Consider the following 13,267-nt stretch of genomic DNA (forward strand, 5'->3'; position numbering starts at 1 on the left):
GGCTGCAGTGAACCATGATTGTGCCACTGTACTCCAGCCTGGGTGACAGAGCAAGATCCAACCTCCCCTCCGCACCAGAAAAAAAAAAAAAAAGGAAAGAAAGAAGACAGACTTGTGCCTCACAAGTGGTACTTTTGAGTTCCCACTCAAACTACTGTCTTTGGAGTAGGGCAAGACCACTTTCCATTGTGGTATCTTTGCAGCAGTGCCATTGTTCCTTATGGAACAGTGTCTCAGGACCCCGCTCCTGCTCCTTCTGCCGGCTCTGAGCAGGTGAGGACAGGGGACTGGGAAGGTCCCCTGCCTCTGAGCCCGCCGGTGCTCAAGCATCTTTCTTGGCTGCCCAAGAACATTGTCTGCAGGACAATCCCAGCTCCTCAGCCTGCGTCTCTGGCCCTCCAGGTGCCCACTGCTTATGCTTCTCAGTCACACCCCTGGCCTGCCTGGGCTCAGGGCTGACTCTTACTCCAAGGGTGGGCAGCATGAAGCTGGAGCCATTTTGCAGCAGGAAGGATTCTGACTACTAGGAGCCGAGGCCACACATGGGGGAAGGCAGGGTTCCTCTGCCGGAGCCCCTCCTGGTGTAATGAGGGAGGCAGGCACACAGAGAGGGAGTTAGAAGAATGGGGTTAGTGGGAAACTGAGGTCTGCCCCAGGCATGAGGAGGCAGTGAGGGCAGACTCCTAGCCCAGCAGGGAGAGGAGGTACTGAGAGCACAAAGCCCTGAGTGAACAGCAGCTAGACCAGGACGGGCAGATGGCCAGTCCCTCCTGCAGCGCACTCCAAAGTCTCAGGGAGCCAGGGAACAGGCAGAGCTGAGAAAACGTCCTGGAAACTCCACAGGAGCCCAGAGCCCACCATGTTCTCTGAGAGAAAGTCAGCACTGGGCACGCTAGACAGGGAAGCAGGGTCATGCTTGGAAAGGCCAACTCAGTCCTTGCCACCCACTGAGCACCCACTAGCTAGTTATTTGGTTTTGTTTTAAAAACTCAACTCAGCACGAATACTCACCAAGATGCTTTGATCTAATTTAATGCCTCCACCTGGAGAGGGGGAATGATGAATTGACAGTCTCCCAGCCTGTCTTCCCCACCAGCCATCCAAGAACCCTGCCTGCCAGGATGCTGGTCCTGTGTCTGCCTGCCCCATGCCACCGTCACCTTGCAGAGAAACACTGATTGCCTTCACACATCTGGCTCCAGCCAACTCCCTCCTCTGCACACCTTGAGGCTCCCAGGCAGAGAGGAGGCTCTTCCCCAGGCCGGGGGCCCCCCTGGGAGGGTGTCCAATGTCATGCGAGCCAAGGCCCGTGTGGGCGTAGCTCCTGCAGGTTCTCAAGGTTGTAGCCCACACCCTGCTCCTTGGCTTTGTGAAAGATCAAAATCAGGGCCTCACATAGAACTTTATATTCCAACGTTGCAAGTCTGAACACAAACCAATGTGTTGACTTGAAAATAAATATCACTAATAAAATGGAGGAGAGAGCTGGCATGGAAAGATTGGAAAAATGTCAGGAATTCTTGGTGCTGTATGTTTATCAGTAAATAAAGCACATCTGAGGGGTGAGGGGTCGGCCCTTGGACCTTGGGCTCTTACAGATGGGTGCCATTTTCAACAGCTTTGGAGACAAACATGGTGTTTGCCAATATCTTGGTTTTGCCAAGTCAAAGCTAACCAATATCAGCACTTCATCTAAGCAATTCCCACTAAGGAAAGGTATTTTCAACAACAAAAGAACATAAAGGATATAGTCTTGGCAAGGAAAAGGATATTTGTCTTGTTTTTCTTTGAGAAAAGAAATGAGCCTCTCAATGTTGCCCAGGCTGGAGTGCAGTGGTGCAATCACAGCTCGTTGTAGCCTTGACCTCCCAGGCGCAAGTGATCTTCGCACCTCAGCCTCCTGAGTAGCTGGGACCACAGGCACGTGCTACCATGCGTGGCTAATTTTTTTTTTTTTTTTTTTTTACCTTTTGTAGAGACGGGGTCTCATTATGTTGCCCAGGCTGGTCTCAAACTCCTGGCCTCAAGCAATCCTCCCGCCTCTGCCTCCCAAAGTGCTGGGATTACAGGTGTGAGCCACTATGCCTGGCCTGAAAAAAAAAGGGTATTGATTTTTTTTTTCTTTTTGAGATGGAGTCTCACTCTTGTTGCCCAGGCTGGAGTGCAATGGCGCAATCTTGGCTCACTGCAACCTCTGCCTCCTGGGTTCAAGCGATTCTCCTGCCTCAGCCCCCAGAGTAGGTGGGACTACAGGTGTGCACCACCATGCGCAGCTAGTTTTTGTATTTTTAGTAGAGACAGGGTTTCACCATGTTGGCCAGGCTGGTCTCGAACTCCTGGCCTCAGGTGGTCCACCTGCCTCGGCCTCCCAAAGTGCTGGGATTACAGGCATGAGCCACCACGCCTGGCCCCGAGGTATTTCTTTAAATCAGCTAGTTTAAGTTCTATAGGAAACTCTTCACAATGTCAGTTTTTTGTTTTTTTGTTTGGTTTGGTTTTTTTCACTTTGCTGCAGACCCAGAAAACTGTCAAACATGACCTGTCCCTTCCAGGAGATGAGGGACCATGGCCCAATCCCACATTTTAGTGAAACCCAAGCAGAGCAATGCAATAGGGCAGCCCCCTTTCCGCTCAGCTGCACGGGCTCCGGTTCAGATCGCCTTTCCTGGCTGGCAGGATTCTTTGGTGAAAGGCAGATAACAGGGTGGGACAGGGGATCACGGGCGGGAGACACGTAGGCACTGGGGCTGGTGTCTGCGAGGCATGAGGCCTGCCTGTCGGCTGTCCTGAGTGGAGAGACAGGACCGGGCAGTGGGCCCCCGTAAAGATGGTGCTGGATGCAACAAGAGCCACATGGAACACCGGAGGTGGTGGCCACACAAGGCAGAGGGCAGCTTTGGCAGGGGGACGGTTGCCAAGCAGGCTTCCTGTAGGAGGCAGAGCCCTCAAGCTGGTGGTTACCATGTCCCAAATATGACCCACTCATCAGGCCCCACCCTGCACCACCCCCATGCTCCCTCCTCAAACTCACACCAGGACCCATCCAGGAAGGCGTCCCTGCCCCATTTTAGAGATGAGGGGGCTCGGATAGCATCACCGGCTGGAGGTTGTAGTTTGAGGAAAAGGTACAGGAAGATTTGAATCCAATTCTGTTGAGCTCCAAACCCCAGGCACCCACTCATTCCATGAGGGAAAGTTGGGGGACAGTGCCCACGTGTCACGGTGCTGTGCAGGTAAGCTTGCCTGTCTTGTGTGTTTCCAGGCCGTCATGCCAGACCTCATCTCTGCACTTGCAGTCTTCCCTGCCCGCAGCAGTGCCACTCACTGCCGACCACTGGGTCAGATCATTGCAGAATCCAACTCCATGCAGAGCAGATTGTCCTTTATGGACCAAATATGTCTACCTGGCTGGGCGCAGCGGCTCACGCCTGTAATCCCAGCACTTTAGGAGGCCAAGGCGAGCGGATCACCTGAGGTCAGGAGTTCGAAACCAGCCTGGTCAACATGGTGAAACCCTGTCTGTATGAAAAATACAAAAAATTAGCCGAGTATGGTGGTAGGTGCCTGTAATCCCAGCTACTCAGGAGGATGAGTCAGGAGAATCACTTGAACCTGGGAGACGGAGGTTGCAATGAGCCGAGATCTCACCACTGCACTCCAGCAAGGACACAAGTGCAGAGCAAGACTCCATCTCAAAAAGAGAAGAGAAGAGAAGAGAAGAGAAGAGAAGAGAAGAGAAGAGAAGAGAAGAGAAGAGAAGAGAAGAGAAGAGAAGGGAAGAGAAGAGAAGAAAAAAGAAAAGAAAAGAAAATCCGTCTATCTACACATCACGCTTTGCAGTGAGACTCCCAAGGCACCTAGCATGACACAGGCAGGGGTCCTGCAGCTTCCAGTCCATGTCCTGGACTGAATAAACAACATCCATGATCTAGCCCTGGAGCTGGATCCTGTGTGACGAGGGGGACACCTGTCCCTTTGGAGGGGCAAAGAAGGGAGGCAGTGCAGCTGCAGGTGGGCTGCCCTGTTGTCAAGATCTACAGAGACAGACATCTGAGCCATGTCGAATGGGGCCTGCTGCAAAGCTGGGGACTGGTTAATTTTCAAAGGGTACAGTGTCATGACAGCAGCAGTTTCTGGACCTGCGGAAGCTTCCAGATCCTGCAAAGCTAGAATGGGTGCACAGCTTAAGCCCCTCCCCACCACCTCAGCTGTGACCACTGGTTAACATGTAGCATGCAGCACTTGGTGCTAATCTGATGGAGTCATGCCTCTGCTGACAACCCTCCATGGCAGGTGTCCCACAGCCCTTAGGACCAAAGTTAAACTCCTCACTGGGCTGCAAGACCTGCCTGGCCAGGGCCTTGCCCAGCTCTGCCCGCTTTGTGCCATCTCCACACTCTCTCCCCTTGAATGTCTCCTGCCACAGGCTTCTGCACATGCTGCTGCCACCCCCCTGGAGCTGTGGGGCCAGGACAAGCCACCAGGGAAATCTGATCCTTGACCCTGGGCTCCTGAGTCTGCCAGAGGCTGCCGTATCAGCCAACAGACAGCTTCTGCAATAGACAACCGAACCCCGGGGGTACCCAGGGCCAGGTGCTGATGGACTGGGACTCCGGAGAGTTCTCACTCCCTGCCGGGGACCTTGGCCACGTGCTACCATTCCTGGCCCTTCGTTCCTCATCTGTAAGATGAGCATAAGCACAGCTGCCTTGTGGGACTCTTGTAGATTCTGTCCCCTAGTATGACAATACTTCGTTACCTTGGACCCATGGGGTTTTGCTGTCAGTACCAGGATGGCAACTAAGGACATGCCCATGGTTGGCCCTCACCGACGAGGTCCAGCCTCGGGTCGCCAAGCAGCCGCCTGCTCGCTGCCAGTGAGCCCTCCCTTTCTCAGCCCACGGCCCCTGCCCCGGTGGACTTCCACCACCTGACCTGCAGGCACGCTTCCAGGAGCTCAGAGGCCACTGCCCTGGCGGATGACACCCTGGAAGCACACACTCCCCCTTGACAGAGAGCTTTGCACATCAGCACAGGGCAAGCCAGCAGCAAACTTCGCAGGCCCTGGATGGCAAACAGACTCCAGCCTGGACCCCAAGCCCATAGGAGAAGCTTCACCCTGGCAGGGTCAGGGAAAGCACTGGGGTCCCTGAACACAGATGACCGTCATCACCTGCTCCCAGCACTCAGGGTCTAACTGCTGCCCTGTACTGAGCGGCCCAGCCCTATCACTCCAGGTTGCCTCCTCCAGCAACCCCTTCCCATCTGAATTCCCAGCTTCCCAATTCTTTCCCTGAGGCTGTGGGAGAGCCTCGGCTTCTCTGGCTGGCTGGCAGGTCAGCACTTGCAGGAGTGAGCAGCTCAGCAGGGCAGACGTGGGCTTTACAGACCTGCCTTCCGTCCTGCGCCCTGCCACTGGCCTGGGGGACCCAGTGCAGATGGGGCTTCTCTGTGCCTCAGTCTCCATCTTGCAATGTGGGCACAGTAATAATTACCCTCAGAACATCTTCCGGGTCAGAAAATGTAAAAAGCGACCTGAGACAGCATTGTCACCACATAAATGGTAGCTATGAACTAAGATCCATATGCACCAGATGCTCCCAGTAGTCACTAAGGCACCAGAGAGGAAACTCAGGTGGTGCTCAGAGACATTTTCAAGAGCACTGATTTGTCCTCAAAGTTACAGATTTCTACTCAGTCCCTGCACCAGCGGTGTTTCTGTTCTGTCGTGTGGCCCTCATTTCATCAGCACTGAAGAAGGTAAAGAGAGACTTCCTGGAGCTGGGAATGGGGGTGAGGGTGTGCCCTTTGTGACAGTTGCTCCCATGCTGGGCGTGTGACAAGGTCTTCGTGGCCAACAGAAAATTGCTTCATCTCTCTCATCTGAGCGTGGTTTCCCAAAAGAAACCTACCACCCCCGGGAGGCATGGATATGGGGCTGTTTCTGGCCAGGATACTCCCAAGAGAAGAGTCCTGAACTTGCTTCTACCCTCAGGACGCCTGCGGGAGACTGGCTGACAGCATTTGATTGAAAATGCTTATTTCTGGGACACATGGATGAAAAACAAGTTTTCTCTCCCTAAAACCTTGGGAGCCCCCAAAAACCCAAGAATATCACTTTCCTATGTCTGCTGAGTGTACGTGACCACTCTGCAGACCCCCACATAGCCTTTGTCCTTGTTCATGAGAAGGTTCACTAGGTCTTTCAACACCTGGTTGACCTGGGTGGTGCATCTGGGTCACACACCTGTGTGGACCCTGGTCCTTGAGAGTCTGGGATATGGGTATGCCAGGTAATGTCTTTGAGCCTGGAGGTCCTCATGAGGACGTAGCCCCTGAGCTCTGCGTGGGCAGCCCAGGGTCAGCTTCCCTCACCAAACACAACAGGATGACAAGCTTGGATGTGGCTGCCTGCACACCCCACGAGATATGCAGGATATTACGTGTACAGGTCACCCTATAAACTCTGAAACATAACATAAATGATAGCTATTGCTGGCTAACATGTGCAAGAGAAGGTGAGGTTGCCGTGTGCCAGTGGGAAGGATATGTGGGTGTCTGGAGGGTGGGGCAAAGTTCACCATAGGTGCCTGGCTAATCAACAAGGGTGAGTTTAAGAGAAGTTTGTGAAAGGGCCAGTTCCCGCCTGATCTCCAGTTCCCCTGCCTAATGAGATCTGGGTTTCCTTTCCGGAGTGGGTCCTCCTGGGCGCCCGCTGCCACAAATAGCACAGTGGCAGGCACAGCTGGCAGTGGAGGGCAGGCAGTGGAGCGGGCATAGCACACATTGCGTTCCCGAGGAGGGGAGCCCTGATGTGCCGGCACCCAGGGGCTTTGTGCATTCCGCTCCGGGAGCTCGAGCGTCACGGCGCGAACAAAGCGGCTTTGCAGGGCTCTCTCCTACTCCTCGCCATTGGCCACCGGGCCGCGACCTCTCCTTGCGCTGGCAGAGTCCCAGCGCCTTGCGTAGGCACAAAGTCAGCCCCTCACCCCCCAGCGCATGGAGTAGGGGCGGGCATGGCTCTTGGGCCGCTGGAGAGGGGTGGGGTTGTGGGGTCGGAGCTGGCGGCGCCTCCCCGAGCCCGTCCGCGTTGCCCTTCACCTTCCTTGTTCCCCCGCCCACCACACCGCCCTGGCACCTCCCGCCACCTGTTTCCTTGTCCTCCCAGCTCGCCTTCCCCTTCTCCTTATTTTGCATCCTGGGGTTCCAGGGACAAGGTCCCTCCCGGGCCGCCTCCCACCCTACGCACTTCTGAGACTCAAGGGCACCCGGTCCCGGGTCCCGGGTCTAGACCGGCTCATCGCACAGAGTAGCAGAGCCGGGCTCATCGAGGAGGCAGGAGGGGCTCGCCAGCGTGGCACGGGCGCCCGGCGGGAACCTCCACCCGCCCCGCGGCCGCGCGTCCCCGCCTCGAATTCAGCCCCGCCCCGGTGCGCCGGGCTGGAGGGGCGCTGACGCTCAGCGGTGTCCCATCGGTGACCTTGGACAGTCCCTCCACCTCTCCGGCCTCAGTTTCCCTTGGCTGCAGCGGCCGCGGGGCGCTAGGTGGGAGCCGCTGAGCGCTCCCGGAGCCCCGCCCACCGCGAGCAGCCAATCGGGCGCCGCCCTCCGGGGGGTGTGTCCCGGGGCCGAGGCCCGGGGCCCGGAGGGCGCGCGGGGCGGGCGGGGCTTCCGGGTCGGGCCTCGGGACACTCGCTCGCGCGGACCGGGGCAGGGGGCGGGCCGAGGGGCGGTGCGTGTCGCGGGGGCGCGGCTGGCACGGACGCGCGGAGGCGGCGCCGGGCATGGGCCGTGGACGCGGCGGCCCCGCGGCGGGGGCAGCGGGCGGCGGGGGCGGAGGCGGCCGCTAGCGCCCTGCCCGGCGCCGCCTCCTTCGGCGTTCGCCCCACGGACCGGCAGGCGGCGGACCGCGGCCCAGGTGCCCGGGGGCGGGCGGGCGGGCGGGAACGCGCGCGGGGGTCCGCGGTCCGGGCTTCCCAGGTCCCGGGACCCGGAGGGCGGCGGACGGGGGAGGGGCAGGGGCTGGGCGGCGCATGCGCGGGGCCCGGGGTCTCGGGGTCTCCGGGTCCCGGGGACCCGGGGGCCCGGGGTGCGCGGCTGGGGACCTGAGGGCGAGGAGCGAGGACACACACCGAGGACTCTTGTGAGGGATCTTGGGGCCCAGCTCGGCCTCCCTCCTAGCGCTGGGGGCCTGCCCGGAACCCGAATCCGCGGCTGTCCCTGGGGTTTGGCGCTGCGCGGAGGTCGGGTCTGGGGACCGCAGCGACTCTGGGTCTTCGGGTTGTCCCCTCGGAGGGAGGGCCCACGGGCGGGGACATCGGGACTTGCCCTTTCCTCGGCGCAGTGAAGCTGGGGCGTCGCCGACTCAGAAGGTGCTTTCCGAGACCTCCAGTGATCTCCGAGGCGAGGAAACCCGGGCCCCGGACAGACCGACCCTGGGTGGGTGCGCCCGGCTTCTGCCGTCGGACGGAGACGCGCGTGTTTGTTCCTCCAGCTGCGATCACCTTTGAGGAACGGTTCCCACTTTGTGCCCCAACGCGGCGGGGCGACCCCGGACAGGCTGCGCTGGGCCGGGTGGCTTCTCTGCGGAAGCCGCGCCACGTCGCTCCCGGTCGGGGCCGCTGAGGGTCGGGCGCCCAGGTCTTTCCGGAGTCCCGGGCTGCGCGGCCCGCGTGGTGCGGGTGAAGCTGGAGGGGCGCGGGGTGGTGCCAGTGGAAGTCAGGAGGGTCGGCCCTGCCCCCTCACGCACCCCAACCGGGCACAACTGCACGCCTGTGCTTTTCTGAAGTCTTTTTTAAAAGTTAAAAGAGAGGAAGTGTGCTCCAAGTGTCAGGATTCTTTCCAAGAAAAACCCACAGTTGTCCAATGGCCTGGGCTTCGTGGGACCTCCGGGGCTGCACGCCCACGTCAGCCTCAGCCGACCCCTGCCAGGAAACCAGGGAGGCCCCTCCTCTCCCAGCCTCCTTGGGATAAGGGTGCCTTGGGGAACTGGGTCAGGGCAAGGACACGGGACCCTGCGACACCCGTGTCGTTGCAGGGCAGGGTCAGCATGACTTTCCTCTTCCAAGGTGAAGAGTTGGGGGGCATCCAGAGAACAACCGTAATCACTTCCTCCTTCACCTTCTTACTGCCAGGCTGAAGCTCAGGGCCCTGTCTGCTCTGTGGACTCACAGTTTGTGGCAAGACAAGCTCAGAACTGAGAAGCTGTCACCACAGGTAAATAGAAGGTTTAATTTACTGTTTCCAGATGGAAATATTTAAGTGTTTTCAGTGTTTACTTCTGTTGCACTATAGACCAGCAATCTGGGGATTATTACTTTGTGATGCAAGGTTAGATACGTTTTCAGACTGAAAGTAAAATACATGTGCATGGATTCACTTTTTTTTTTTTTTTTTTTTTTTTTTTTGAGACGGAGTCTCGCTCTGCCGCCCAGGCTGGAGTGCAGTGGCCTAATCTCAGGTCACAGCAACTTCTGCCACTGGGGTTCAAGCGATTCTCTTGCCTCAGCCTCCCGAGTAGCTGGGATTACAGGCGCCTGCCACCACGCCCAGCTAATTTTTGTAGTTTTAGTAGAGGCAGGGTTTCACCATCTTGGCCAGGCTGATCTTGAACTCCTGACCTCATGATCCACCTGTTCCTCCCAAAGTGCTGGGATTACAGACGTGAGCCACCGTGCCTGGCCTAGGATTCACTTTGAAGTTCTGAGTTATTGTGTGACTTTTGCTAGGAACTTCATTGCTTCATGGCAGGCATGTTTTGTATAATTTAAAACTTGATAACATTAACTTTGAGAAATGTGAGTGCTTAGCAGACCCTGGGGATGGCCACACTGACTGGTACCGAGTAGTGTACTGTCTCTGAGCTGTTTTCATTTTGATTTGAATATTAAGCAGATGGCTTATGGAGATACACCCATGCCAGAACATGCCAGGGATAGGCTGAAGAAACGGGCCAGATGATACAAATTTGTGTGGTCACCATCCATGAGAGACCAGGGACACTGGGGCTGATGATGACCTCTGCAACTCTGAAGCAAAAGTAAACTAATTGGCAAGTTGGGTGCGGTGGCTCACTCCTGTAATCCCAGCACTTTGGAAGCTGGGGTGGGCAGATCGCTTGAGGCCAGGAGTTCGAGAGCAGCCTGGCCAACATGGTGAAACCCTGTCTCTACAAAAAAATAGAAATATTGCCTTGGCATGGTGGCGGACACCTGTAAGCCCAGCTACTCAAGAAACTGAGGCAGGAGAATCGCTTGAGCCTGGGAGGTGAAGGTTTTAGTGAACTGAGATTGTGCCACTGCACTGCAGCCTGGGCGCCAGGGCGAGACTCCGTCTCAAAAATAAATAAATAAAATAAAATTAATTAACTAATTGACATTAGAAAAAAATGTTTTTTCTTTCTTTTCCCACATCCTTTTTTTTTTTTTTTTTTTTTTTTTTTGACAGAGTTTTGCTCTTGTCACCCAGGCTGGAGTGCAGTGGCATGATCTTGGCTCACCGCAACCTCTGCCTCACGGATTCAAACAATACTCCTGCCTCAGCCTCCCGAGTAGCTGGGATTACAGGCACTCACCACCACACCCGGCTAATTTTTGTATTTTTAGTAGAGGCGGGTTTCACCATGTTGGCTGGGCTGGTCTCAAACTCCTGACCTCAGGTGAACCACCTGCCTTGGCCTCCCAAAGTGCTGAGATTACAGGTGCGAGCCACCGCGCCGGGCCCTTTTCCGACTTCTTAAACGTAAAGTAGGAGACGTGTCATAATCATCGAATACTGCAGTGGTTTTCATTAGCTCCTGTTTGTCAAACTTATGAACAGAGTTTTAAAAATTGTGTATCAGCCGGGTGCGGTGGCTCACACCTGTAATCTTTGGGAGGCTGAGGTGGGCAGATGACAAGATCAGGAGTTTGAGACCAGCCTGGCCAATATGGTGGAACCCTGTCTCTACTAAAAATACAAAAATTAGCCGGGCATGGTGGCGGGTGCCTATGGTCCCAGCTACTCAGGAGGCTGAAGCAGGAGAATCTCTTGAACCCGGGAGGTGGAGGTTGCAGTGAGCTGAGATGGCACCACAGCACCCCAGCCTGGGTGACAGAGCAAGACTCCGTTTCCAAAAAAAAAAAAAAAAAAAAAAAAATTGTATATGAGAGAGACAGAACTAGACAGAGAAGAAGGAGAAAATGTGTCTTCTTTATACACTATTTTGTAACTTGCTTTATCGAGTAGGTTATGAAAAATCTTTCTATGTGAAAAACATTTCTGCATCATTTGAAATGTCTATATAATATCCCACTGTGTTTAGATACAATAATATTTAGCCAATCTCTTTATATATGTGTATATATTTAATACAGTCATTCTATAAATATTGACTGAGTAGCTGCTGTGGGCTACTGTCCGCAGTGCTGAACAAGACAAGCATGAATCCATGAAACTGATTTTCATACCAGAATATAAAAAAGAAACTTAAAGATAATCCTCATCATGGTAAAAGATGAAGAACCTATTTTTGCCGGGACATCTTACTCTTTAGTAATTGGTGGCCAGTGTTCTTTTTCTTGCATGCTGTTTTGGAGAGTCGGTTTTTTAAATAAATATTTAAGTAGCCTGGGCGCAGTGGCTCACGCCTATGGTTTCAGCACTTTGTGAGGCCGAAGGGGATGGATTGCTTGAGCCCAGGAGTTCAAGACCAGCCTGGGCAACCTGGCGAAACCCTGCCTCTACTAAAAATACAAAAATTAGCCAGGTATAGTGGCGTGTGCCTGTGGCCCCATCTACTTGGGAGGCTGAGGTGGGAGGATCCCTTGAGCCTGAGAAGTGGAGGTTGCAGTGACTGAGATGGCACCACTGCACTCCAGCCTGGGTGACAGAGTGAGACCTGGTCTCAAAAAATAAATAAATATTTATGTAATCATCTTTAAGCAGTGTTTTTAATTTTATTTATTTATTTATTTATTTTTGAGATAGGGTCTCACTGTGTCACCTAGGCTAGAGCACAGTTGCATGATCACGGCCTATTGCAGCCTCGACCTCCCTGGGCTCAGGTGATCCTCCCACCTCAGCCTCCCAAGCAGCTAGGACCACAGGCACACGCCACCAGGCCTGACTCATTTTTGTATTTTTTGCAGAGACGGGGTCTTGCTATGTTGTTCAGACCTGTCTCAAACTCCTGGGCTCAAGCCATCCTCCTGCCTCGGCCTCCCATAGTGCTGGGACTAAGCCATGAACCACTGCACCCGGCCTAAGTGGTCTTTCTTTAAAAAACAAAAAAACAAACAAAAAAAAACCACATTAATTAAAATATGTATTTGCTTATTATAAGTATATTTGAAACATGCCAATTTTTCTTCTCTTTTTTTGCTCTATTGGTTTCTGTGTGTGGATGGATATATTTTTAATGGCAGATAGGATGAGTGTCTTCACTTCCAAGTAGTCAGTGTTTTTCTTTAATGTTTGTACTAATTTTGTCACATTGCAGTTAGAGGTTGTGGCCTGTCTAATTTCTGCTTTGTTGGAACTTGAGAGTCTCTGTTTTTATTTGTTTTTGGTAGCCTGGCATAGAGTCCATTTTTCTTTCCTTTTCTTTTTTTGAGACGGAGTTTAGCTCTTGTTGCCCAGACTGGCGTGCAGTGGCGCAATCTCAGCTCACTGCAACCTCCGCCTCCTGGGTTCAAGCGATTCTCCTGCCTCAGCCTCCCAAGTAGCTGGGATTACAGGTACCCACCACCACACCCGGCTATTTTTTGTATTTTTAGTAGAGGCGGGGTTTTGCCATGTTGGCCAGGCTGGTCTCAAACTCCTGATCTCAGGTCATCCACCCGCCTCGGCCTCCCAAAGTGCTGGGATTACAGGTGTGAGCCACTGCGCCCAGCTGTAGATACTTTTTAAAAAGGTATAGTTTCTGATTATGGGGTAGAAATGTGCTATGTCTGTCATTTCAGCCTTATGAATTGCCCAGAATAAGCTAGATCACCTTTAAGGCCATGTGGTTAGGGAAACTTGGGCACAGAATTTACATTTTCAACTTGGTGATAAGATGGGTTTAAGGTAAGAATCAAATAGGAGAAAGCCTTAGCTGTTCCAGTGGCCCATGTTTAAAAGAATGTGCTTCTTTTTCCAAGTATTTCTGCCGCTTGCATGCACTGAGCTTCTTTGGAAAGGAGCAGCATGCAGGCATATTTTCCAGACAGGACCGGATTTGCTCGTTACTCAGAGGTGTGTGCATTCTTTGCTTTTAGGATATTTAATTAGCATCTTTTAATAGTGA

At 54.1% G+C, this 13,267-nt stretch overlaps 1 protein-coding gene across 5 annotated transcripts in view; it reads left to right on the forward strand.

Annotated features, from left to right (window-relative positions):
• The first annotated feature begins 7,798 nt into the window (after positions 1 to 7,798).
• The window catches only part of PPARA (peroxisome proliferator activated receptor alpha), a 91,623-nt gene continuing 86,154 nt past the window's right edge, over positions 7,799 to 13,267 (forward strand). For 2 of the 5 annotated variants that reach the window (XM_034951723.3, XM_034951724.3), the window contains exons 1-2: positions 7,799 to 7,918; positions 9,135 to 9,216. The gene's annotated coding sequence lies outside the window, so the exon portion shown is untranslated. Of the gene's footprint in view, positions 7,919 to 8,031; positions 8,440 to 9,134; positions 9,217 to 13,267 lie in introns of those variants that run through there. The other 3 variants (XM_008964792.5, XM_024927111.4, XM_063603152.1) reach the window with 2 other exon arrangements.

Source organism: Pan paniscus, chromosome 23 (genome assembly GCF_029289425.2).
Source record: "Pan paniscus chromosome 23, NHGRI_mPanPan1-v2.0_pri, whole genome shotgun sequence".
NCBI classification, from domain to species: domain Eukaryota; kingdom Metazoa; phylum Chordata; class Mammalia; order Primates; family Hominidae; genus Pan; species Pan paniscus.